General features: G+C 46.7%; 1 long non-coding RNA gene across 1 annotated transcript; it reads right to left on the bottom strand.

The window, feature by feature from the left end:
• Positions 1 to 234: 234 nt before the first annotated feature.
• On the bottom strand, positions 235 to 3,192 carry LOC139051484 (uncharacterized). Its single transcript, XR_011509390.1, has 3 exons — positions 2,773 to 3,192; positions 1,152 to 1,361; positions 235 to 332 (listed from the first exon to the last, which is right to left on the bottom strand). It is a non-coding gene; the product is annotated as an uncharacterized lncRNA (long non-coding RNA).
• Positions 3,193 to 10,843: the final 7,651 nt, after the last annotated feature.

Genomic DNA, 10,843 nt, shown 5'->3' with positions numbered 1-10,843 from the left:
AAAAATTTTATCCAGAGGTAATTACTTTTGCAATTATATATTGCAAAAGTAAGCTTTGATTATCTCTGAATAAAATTTTTATTTGCTTCCTAAAAACTGTGCAATGACTATTTATTAACCACCTTTATATATCCTAACGACTTGCTAGTAAGATCCTGTCAACTATCTGTCTTTGGCGAATAGTGATTGCCAAGTGGCTAGGTGTGGCATGCAACAGAAGAAGACGGGTTTCCATTTGTGCTTGAACACATCCATTTAATATCCCCGGGCTAGTAAGGGGGACGAGTTCTCCAGCTGCCCTGGAAGTAGGCTGAAATGTTGCGTTGTGTAGTCTAGAAACGAGAAGAAAAAAGGCAATATATTAGTTTTGCTACAGTGACATGAGACAAGAAATGCCATGAGAAGTGCACAAGAGACAAGCTTTCAATCCTGTGAGCTATAAACATCTCCAGCTGTTTTGTGCAAAGTCCTAAAAATGCATGAAATGACTGAATTCGTGCATTAAAGCTGGGAGCGTGATGGATGTGCATAACACCAACAGATGCACGACACATAAACTCTATCGTACCAATTGTCATCTACAAACAAAACCTGTAAATCAACTTCAGTTTAATGAACTTCGATATTCGTATTGTGACTAGTACATGGAAGTTTCATGTGTGAATTATCTTAAGAAAGGCAAGGTGTCAGTCATAACTATGCTGCAGCTTTGCTTGGGCACAGGTACATAGAAGAGTTGATTTTTATGTTGCACTTAAGAAACACGAAATGATACAAGCAACATGTAAGCAGTTGAACAGGCATTACGGACGTTCTACAGCAAGATTACAAAATGCCTTTGTTGTGCAGGCAGACATTGTCAAAGTGAGCTTGTTACTAAACATGTTAGCTTTCCACAAGACAGGATATTATATTATCAGTGCATTCACATGACCAGGGCCTCTATCACAAAAATACACATGCCAACAGTAATGACAATTTTCTAGTTATGGTGGCAAAGCTTGCATTATAATATGCTATTATAATCAGGTTAATAGCTATTTTAGCAGGAAAGAAAGGAGTATACCCTAAGATAGCATTGAAATTAGCATGAAAGGAGTTTTGTTGAAAACTGCACAAAGAATATTAAGATGCTTCTTTGTGACACATACCTACTATGGTGTTGACCTTCTTGGAATCCAACAGATCCTTCTGTGGAAGGCATTTGACAGCCGCCCAAAGAAGGACCTCCCTTCAACGTCTTCTATTGAAAAAGGAGCTTTAAGGAGGCCCTCCGCGAAGTGAAAGCCTGAGTTGTTAGCATCCAGGCACAGCCTCTTCAGCAGGCCCTTTTCAACGTATACACCGTCACCGATGTCTACCTGTGAAAGAATACAACAACCAAAGATTCATTTTATACGCATTTGATCAAGGAATGGTTAGGAAGTAGGGTAAGGTTTGCAGAAACGGAAGTCGCTGCTTCTTGTTGATTCGGTTTAAAGAACAAAGCAGCCTTACGTATACCATACATGCATTGTACTGAGCTGTGTACTTTTACGTAAGACTAGAAAGTATTGGGAACTTCAATGCGAAAGAAAGACATGGATCTGCCTAGAACTAAGCAAATGTGTGCCACCCCTTGACACAGAGTGAGATCTGGTGCTGTTTTAGTGATTAGCAGACATTGAAAGCTTCAAGCCTCATCGAGTATAGGGCCAAGCTGTGCTCGATTAGTGGCGCACAAGTGCTCAAGAACTATCAAACAAGATGCAATTGTCTTCAAATACAATTCTGACTTCCCCTTGCAGGCATGCACTTTTAAATTTACTGACTGCACTTGGGTGTAAAGATTTTGTCTGACAGAGTGAATAAACAATATACGCAAGCAGCATTTTCATAGTTAGCGTAGTCTTTAATAGGTACTGATACCTTCAATTTAGAAAGCGCTGTATATTGGGCCTCATCAAACTAATTTCACAAAAGGTTTGTCAAGGTAGAAGCATAGAACTTTAGTCATTAGAAGACAGGTGAAAGTAGTTAATTATTGCAATTATTACTGAAAATAAATTTCAGACAGTTCATCCCAATGAGAAATGGATGCAAGCAGTTTGTACATGCCACATAAGCATTTAGATATCAAAAATAGGGATTAGAGAAAACCTTCCCTTAGAGGTTCATTATTACAAGCAGCCATGCCCTCGAGTAAGACATAACTTCTTTTTCTGTAGGCAGAAAGAGGCTCGAGTATTTTATTGACACATATATGTGCCCATGCATATATGTCATCTCTGTTGTAAACCTTTTTTTCATGTACATGCAAGGTGTGTTTATAACATCTCATTGTGCACAAAATTTGCGTAATAATTTAAAGACCGCGATTTTGTAGCGATGGTATTCCTTTGCGCTATTCGTTAGTAGGCTGACCGACGCCCCGGCCCGTGCTACGTACTGCAGCTGCCGGCCGTTAGCGGTGGGCGAGAAGAGTGATATAGAATCGAGGGGTAAGTATTGCTACAAAATCGCAGTCTTCAAATTATTACGCACTGCCGAACGAACACAAACTTTCAATGTGTTTTCATAATTGTGTGCCCATTCAGGCATAGCAATCAAGGCGGGTAGCAGAATGCAAGTACGCTGTAACATCAGAGGAAGCTTTCGCGAAATTGCTTGCTAAATGTGCACAGCAACATGGCTAACATACGATAGGAAAGCGCTTTGCTCTAGCTAGTTACACAACGCTCATTACGCAAATCATAAGCTTCAAGAATGCGCGCAAGCGCCAAACTTGCTTACCTTTCAAGACTTGGCAAACGCTCCTTCGTCTAACAGGTACAGAAGCACCGACGTTTCTCTGGCGCAAGCACTGTAGAACTGCCGATGAACTCCAGCTCCACAAAAGCACAACCTTCAACAGTCTTCCAAACACTACAATTCGAAGCCCCAGTACCAGACTTTTGACGAGAGCGCCGGCAGAACAGCTCGGCAGAACAGCGCCGGCAGCAGCTCGGCAGAACAAAGGCAGTTCGGACGGGAGCTGTACTAGGGCACTCACTGACGACACTGGTGGATCGCTCGAAACACACGGCGAACTAATGGCGTTACACGAGTCCGGAGGGTTTGGGATGGTCACTGCACACAACAAACAGCACGTTTTGTCTAGGCACTTCTAAAATTTACCTCAAATACCACCTTACTGCAGGGAGCACTCACGACAACCAACGTGGTGTGTCGACCAAACAAATACTACAGTAGCGCCAAGGTAAATGTACCTGGTAGCGAAGCTTCCATAGGAGCCCATACGTTCAAAACATGGCGGTCCATCGCCGGTTCATGGGGCTTAGCGCCATCTGTATGTGGTGGGAACACTTCCGGCGGAAGAAAAAATAACGTGACGCCATGTCCGTTAAAAGCAGAAGTGACGTCATTTTGTTTTCGAAGGCGCGAAATTTGTTTTGTTGTTCTTCCTTTGGAGCTATATATTCAAATGCCCCGCCATTCGACTTGATGGGCGTTTCGAGCTTTCAGCGTGGAAAGCGATGCAGGAAAAGGCCAGCCGTACGGTTGTCGAAATCGCATCCCTGCGCAGAACATACTTTCTTTGGAGGCCGACGAAAGCTTTAGGTGTAGAGTGCTGATCCTATTGTCGGATGCCAAGTCCGTCGGCCAGCGCAGTCGCACGAAAACAACTACACAATTATCTGGCGGTCGCAACTCACTACTTTTGACTGAACACATTAAGAAGCAATGAAGCTACCCGCGTCACCAAATTCAGACAAACTTCGACAAGCAAGAAAGCACAAATTGTGAGGGGGGCGTATTTCAGCAGGTGATACGAGTGCGCCTTTCTGCCCATTTCAAGACGTGCATTGCACTGCGAGTGATAGTGGCGTCAACGCCCCCTGTAGCGATGGACGCTGAAAAAAAATGCATTTAATAATAATAATAAAATTAAACGTATTTTTTTAACTCATCACGAATATATAAAATTGACTAGGAATTTTATTTTCGTTGAATGAATCTAACTGTGTCTCGTTTGAATTAAAAAAGGCGTTTTTCTTTCCAAATGTTTGTTCCCTCCAAACATAGTCGCACTTCGATCGCTGCTCCCATAACCCCCCATGCTGATGTCGGTGACAATCTGTACTGAACCGCTTTTCGCCCGAAGCTTCGCGACCTATTTGAATCGGCCTTGGTAGCGCCACTCTGCGGTTTTTTAGAAAAATGTATCTTAAATGAAAAAATTGCGTGTTTTTTCCTAATAACATTTGATAGAGTCTTTTAATAAATTTATTTGGTCCAGAAGTGTGTACTTTGTACTTTGTGATACGAAGTTTAAGGAAATGTATATATAATAAAAACTAAGCGGATGTTGCCTTCAAGATTCGCAATTGCTTCAGGTGCATGCAGGTTGCAAAAGCATGGCCTTCGAGATCAGACTGTCACTCAAAGGAAGCCGTAGTAGGAGGCGGAGAGGCATTTAGGCCCCAATAATTGGGTTTACAGTGCCTAGGTAGGCTTCCTTATTTATAAAGTGTATACGGGGACTTCAGCCGAACCATGAGCGAGCTATACAGACGCACGCGGTACGATTCGGTGTCCGATCCGACGTGCGGCGCTGCATGCTACGGCATGAGCGGCGCGTAAGCTCCGCCCACATCCAACTCCCCAGCTTGAGTTGATATCCACGTCGAGAAACGCAATATAAACAACTCTGCACCACACTGCTTCGCTTTACGCGAAGGCTGTCGATAAACTTATGCCCCTGTGAGTGACAGAACACTTCACGACGGCGCGTTGTCCACTGACGGCTCCGCTAAAGCCAGCGATAGGGCCGGTAGGCATAGCTAGGCGGACGCTGCAGCCGACGGCGCTTGCGATCCAGTCCGAGCTCGTCGAAGAGTGCTTATTTTTGCCAAAACAATGAACACTGTACACTTAGGTCGGCCGTAATTAAATACAATTGGTTTACTCGACGCAGTCGTTGCGAAGGGCAAACGTGCAAGCGGCCTCGCTCAGACGGTCGGTGTGTGATGTCTGCTCGCGAAATGCCCTCGCGTCGCGGCTCCCGATCTCACCAGTAGCTTAGCGCTAGTGTACAAGGCGCTGGTTTGCGTAACAGGCACACGTTCGAGATAATTTTACTGAACTGGTAACTATTTCATGTCAGAAACAAACTGCAGCAGGCAAGGAAAAAGAATAACTGCGAGAAACCGGAAAGCCAGCACCGCCTCCGTGGAGGGAACGTCAGAGAACGTCACATGCCAGCCGCGCTGCCAATGGCTGCGGCCAGACGACGGTGCAGTTGTCGGACACGTCGAACGATGAAAATCTGCCCGGTTTGTCGCACGCCGGACGTCCGATCCGGCGCTTCGGCACGGCAAAACACCTCGATTCGGGCTGCAGTTTCGGCGCGTCAGACGCCGGATCGGACACCAAATCGGACCGTGTGTCTCCCGCTTTAGTTGGCGAACACGAGCCGATCAGCGCGCCGTCTAGTGCGGTGGTGCATGGCCTACGGGCTTCTTTGACACCTACTGAGCACAAATTCATGATCACCGCTCATATACACGCTTCCCATGGCACTAGCTCTCGTGTTTTCGAGAATACGTGCCCACATCTTGAATTGGTGAGACCATATTTTCTCTTAGCGTCCGGTATTAGAAGCATTTTTTTTCTATGAACATTCTGCTATCATCTGTTACTAGGAAGTTGATTAAAAATTAGGAAAACAGTTACTGTGCAAAAAAAAACATTTTTTTTAATGCAGCCAGTCTTTGCATATTCATTTATAGTTCAGATGCTGTTATATGTTCATTTTTCACTAAATCATTTTTAACAACTTTGTAGTAACCAGTGTTACTAGAAAGTTGATTGCAAATTGTGGAAAGTCCACACCTGTCCATGAAACAACACTGTCTTGCACCAGCTATGTTCACTGAATAATTATAACCTTATTGAATAATATTCATGCATGTTTTGTAACTTGGGTTATGTACTTTAAGAACATAATTATTTTTATTACCTTCCTATTGAATCGTGTTTTTAAAAAGTTAAAATAGTGTGTCTTAAGTTTCTAGTAACTTTCTTTTTACATACTGAAGTTAGAAAAGAAGTAACCAACTTTCTTTTGACAAACGTTACTAAAAAGTAAAAGTCAATAGGATGTTACTAAAGTTGATAGGATGTTGATAAAAGTTCTAAAGAAAGTAAGGAAGCATTTTTGTATGGGGTCATTGATAATCATTTATAATGCGCAATGATAATGATTTATGATGCGCAGTGTATGGTCTGGTCAGTGCAGATAGCACGCCCTCTGCTCGTGACACGGTGCCTTTAAAGCTGTGTATGTGTTGTACATGCGTTACTGGACTCTGACGAAGGCTGGTCCACCAGCCGAAAACGTTAAGTAAAAGAAGCCTTCCAAAGAATTCGTCGTCTCTTTCCTGCGTATATATATATATATATATATATATATATATATATATATATATATATATATATATATACACACACAGTGAAGTAGACGCGCGTATGAAGCGGTTTATTGACGTTTCGGCCGGGGTCCGGCCTTCATCAGAATACATTGCATGGTGTCAGTACAGTTAATATATATTAACTGTATTATATATATATATATATATAACTGTATTATATTAACTGTACTGACACCATGCAATGTATTCTGATGAAGGCCGGACCCCGGCCCAAACATCAATAAACCGCTTCATACGCGCGTCTACTTCACTGTGAATATTTACCCGGACCCAGAACTGCTTTTTTTCTGGTATATATATATATATATATATATATATATATATATATATATATACATGTTTCAGCGAACTCAGAAAATTTGGTAACAATTCTCTAATTAACTCTTTAGCTATATATTGACACGTGTACTTATCTTTATCGGGCGACCACGTTTCGCCACTTAAACAACTGTAATCCCACAGCGAGGGACGCGCCTGCATGTATCCGACGCTTCTGGAAAGTTATCGATGCTTCTACCGGCTGTCTCTTGTCGCCGAACCTTGTGTTATCTGATTTCATCGCGTAACGCGAATGGTATAGAACTTTGTGGAAGGCACGTGCGTCCGAACGATTAGTCTGGAACATTCGACGACTGCTCTATAAAAGCCGACGCGCTTGACCCGCTGATCAGATTTTCGACGATCGCCGACTGTGTTCGCCGCTATCGTTGCGCTTTAAGTGTAGCCTGTTTTGTGGGCACAGGTTCGCCCAATAAAAGCAAGCTTTGTCTTTCACAGTACTGCTACTGTGTTCTTTAACGTCACTACCACGTGACATCTGGTGGAAGTGCTAGTGCGTTCATGTACCGAACGCCCCCGCAAAGCCGCGATCCACGCCCGAAGCCCGAGGACAAAACTAGCATCACCGAAGACCAGCGTGCTAGCCCCAGACTTCAAGGACTGCCCGCCAGAGCACGGACTTCTACCTGAGTCGACAAAGAACATCGTGGTCAAAACAACCCCAATGGCTGCCCCAGCGTCCCCCGTTATCCTACAACAACCTCGGGACCCACCGACCTTCCATGAAGCTGCGACTGAAGACCCAGAATCCTGGCTGGAGACCTACGAACGAATCGCGACTTTTAACAACTGGGACTCCGACGACAAGCTGCGGCATGTATACTTTGCCTTAGAAGATGCCGCCAGAACGTGGTTTGAGAACCGGGAGTCGACCTTGACGACATGGGACCTCTTCCGTACCACCTTCCTGCGCACCTTTACGAGCGTCGTGCGCAAGAAAATGGCCGAAGCCATGCTGGACACCCGAGTGCTGCTACCTAACGAGAACGTTGCCATCTTCACGGAAGAAATGAAACGTCTGTTCCGCCATGCCGACCCGGATATGCCCGAGGAGAAGAAAGACCGGCTTCTCATGCGTGGTGTGAAGGAAGAACTTTTCGGCGCAAAGATACGAAGCCGACCGAAGACCGTAGAAGAATTCCTTCGCGAGGCCGCGAGAAAAAGGACGGAACCCTACGCTTCTGCGTTGATTATCGTCGACTGAACAAGATCAGGAAGAAAGATGTGTACCCCCTTCCACGGATAGACGACGCATTGGATCGGCTCTGCAACGCTAAATACTTCTCGTCGATGGACCTCAAGTCTGGCTACTGGCAAATAGAAGTCGACGAGAGAGATCGCGAAAAGACCGCCTTCATCACCCCAGACGGCCTCTACTAGTTCAAGGTCATGCCATTCGGACTGTGCTCGGCGCCTGCAACGTTTCAGCGCGTCATGGACACGGTGTTAGTCGGACTGAAGTGGCAGACGTGCCTTGTCTATCTGGATGACGTCGTTGTCTTCGCCGGAAATTTTGACTATCACCTTAGGCGGCTTGCGACAGTGTTAGAAGCCATGAAGTCATCAGGGCTCACTCTGAAGCCGGAAAAGTGCCGCTTCGCTTACGATGAGCTTTTGTTCCTAGGCCACGTGATCAGCAAATCAGGAGTACGCGCCGACCCACAGAAGACAGCTGCCATCGCAAAGTTCCCGCAGCCAACCGACAAGAAAGCAGTGCGCAGATTCCTTGGCATGTGTGCCTACTATAGGTGCTTTGTCAAGGACTTTTCACGCATCGCGGAGCCGCTAGCACGTCTAACCAAATGTGATGTCGCGTTCAAGTGGGAAACGCCGCAGGCCAAGGCATTTCAAGAACTCAAACGACGCATGCAGTCGCCGCCGGTACTTGCACACTTCGACGAGGACGCCGATACCGAAATTCACACTGACGCCAGTAGCCTAGGCCTCGGTGCCGTCCTAGTCCAGAGGAAAGAAGGACATGAAAGGGTGATATCGTATGCTAGCCGGTCGCTGTCAAAAGCAGAAAGCAACTATTCTACGACTGAAAAGGAATGCCTCGCCATCATTTGGGCTACAGCTAAATTCCGCCCTTACCTCTATGGCAGGCCATTCAAAGTCGTCAGTGACCATCACGCATTGTGTTGGCTAGCTAACTTATAGGACCCTTCAGGACGGCTGGCGCGGTGGAGCCTCAGACTAAAAGAATATGACGTCACGGTAATATACAAGTCCGGAAGAAAACACTCCGACGCCGACTGCTTATCGCGCGCCCCCATCGATCCCCCGCCGCAAGATGACGAGGACGACGACGCCTTCCTTGGGATAATATGCGCGGAAGACCTCACTAAACAACAACGAGCCGACCCGGAGCTAAAAGGCCTCATCGAGTATTTGGAAGGGAACGCCAACGTTGTCCCTAGGGCATTTAGGCGCGCGTTGTCTTTGTTCACGCTAAAAAACAACCTGCTCGTGAAGAAGAACTTCTTACCAGTCCGCGCCGGCTACCTTCTTGTTGTAGCGTCAGCGCTGTGTCCAGAAATACTGCACACCCTACACGACGATCCAACCGCTGGGCACCTCGGATTCTCCCGGACGCTGTTGAGAATACAGGAAAGGTATTACTGGCCGCGTCTGACCACCGACGTCACCCGTTACGACGAGACATGCCGAGACTGTCAACGACGCAAGACACCACCGACAAGGCCAGCAGGATTACTACAGCCAATCGAACCTCCTCGCCGACCATTCCAGCAGATTGGGATGGATTTGTTGGGGCCGTTTCCGATATCAACATCCGGGAATAAGTGGATTGTCGTGGCGACGGACTATCTCACCCGTTTTGCTGAAACTAAAGCTCTACCAAAAGGCAGCGCAGCCGAGGTGGCGAAATTTTTCGCGGAGAACATCCTGCTGCGACATGGTGCCCCAGAAGTCCTCATCACAGACAGAGGAACGGTTTTACAACAGAGCTCACCCAAGCCATTCTGCAGTACAGCCAGACAAGCCACAGGAGGACAACTGCCTACCATCCGCACACGAATGGTCTCACGGAGCACCTGAACAATGCCCTCGCCGACATGCTAGCAATGTACGTCGACGTCGAACACAAGACGTGGGACGCGGTCCTGCCGTACGTAACCTTTGCGTACAACATGGCGGTGCAAGAAACAACACAGATCACGCCGTTTAAGCTGGTTTACGGCAGGAACCCGACGACGACGCTTGACGCCATGCTGCCGCACGTAACTGACGAAGAGAATGTTGACGTCGCAAGTTATCTCCAGCGCGCCGAAGCAGCCCGACAGCTCGCCCGCCTGCGAATCAAGAGCCAGCAGAGGACCGATAGCCGACACTACAACCTCCGACGACGCTTCGTCGAGTACCAACCTGGCGACCGTGTTTGGGTCTGGACCCCGATCCACCGACGAGGCCTCAGTGAGAAACTACTCCGACGCTATTTCGGACCCTATAAGGTTATCCGACGTATTGGCGCTCTGGACTATGAGGTCGTGCCAGACGGCATTTCGCATTCTCAGCGGCGCCACGCACGATCTGAAGGGGTCCATGTGGTGCGCCTTAAACCCTTTTACGGACGCTCACGAACTTTGCCATTTTTGTTCTTTTCTTTGCTACGAGTGCTTTTGTTTATTACCTTCGTTTGTTTGCAGCATCGGGTCGATGCTTTTTAAGAGGGGGGTATTGACACGTGTACTTATCTTTATCGGGCGACCACGTTTCGCCGCTTAAACAACTGTAATCACAGAGCGAGGGACGCGCCTGCATGTATCCGACATTTCTGGAAAGTTATCGATGCTTCTACCAGGCTGTCTGTTGTCGCCGAACCTTGTGTTATCTGATTTCATCGCGTAACGCGAATGGTATAGAACTTTGTGGAAGGCACGCGCGTCCGGACGATTAGTCTGGAACATTCGACGACTGCTCTATAAAAGCCGACGCGCTTGACCTGCTGATCAGATTTTCGACGATCGCCGACTGTGTTCGCCGCTATCGTTGCGCTTTAAGTGTAGCCT

The sequence above is a fragment of the Dermacentor albipictus genome, unplaced genomic scaffold (genome assembly GCF_038994185.2).
Source record: "Dermacentor albipictus isolate Rhodes 1998 colony unplaced genomic scaffold, USDA_Dalb.pri_finalv2 scaffold_12, whole genome shotgun sequence".
Lineage (NCBI taxonomy): Eukaryota > Metazoa > Arthropoda > Arachnida > Ixodida > Ixodidae > Dermacentor > Dermacentor albipictus.
This window is presented reverse-complemented; position numbering and strand designations above follow the sequence as displayed.